Genomic DNA, 496 nt, shown 5'->3' with positions numbered 1-496 from the left:
AGCAGTGGATGGCCAGTTGGAGGTAGCAGTGCAGGAAGCAGTGGATGGCCGAGTGGAGGCAGCAGTGGAGGAAGCAGTGGATGGCCGAGTGGAGGTAACAGTGGAGGCAGCAGTGGATGGCCAGTTGGAGGTAGCAGTGCAGGAAGCAGTGGATGGTCGAGTGGAGGCAGCAGTGGAGGAAGCAGTGGATGGCCGAGTGGAGGTAGCAGTGGAGGAAGCAGTGGATGGCCGAATGAAGGCAGCAGTGGAGGAAGCAGTGGATGGCTAGTTGGAGGTAGCAGTGGAGGAAGCAGTGGTGGAGGTAAAAAATGTTTTTACTGCTTTATATAAAATAACCAAAGATATTATTTCAAACCGTAGTATAAATTCTGGCCAGGAAAATTTTTATTATCTTATTGTTCAACAAATTAGATTTTATTATGATTTTATACCCCATTCCCTCATTCCTTCCACTCCAACTGACGCTATCCAAGCAACCTCTGTAATAATTTCAACT

General features: G+C 47.6%; 1 pseudogene; it reads right to left on the bottom strand.

The window, feature by feature from the left end:
* Nucleotides 1-24: 24 nt before the first annotated feature.
* Nucleotides 25-496, bottom strand: part of LOC136796991 (spore coat protein SP96-like) — a 12,862-nt pseudogene continuing 12,390 nt past the window's right edge.

Source organism: Halyomorpha halys, unplaced genomic scaffold (assembly GCF_000696795.3).
Source record: "Halyomorpha halys isolate HHAL.00 unplaced genomic scaffold, Hhal_1.1 Scaffold293.1, whole genome shotgun sequence".
In the NCBI taxonomy this organism is placed as follows: domain Eukaryota; kingdom Metazoa; phylum Arthropoda; class Insecta; order Hemiptera; family Pentatomidae; genus Halyomorpha; species Halyomorpha halys.
Note: the sequence above shows the minus strand (reverse complement) of the source record. Positions and strands in the feature narration are given on the sequence as shown.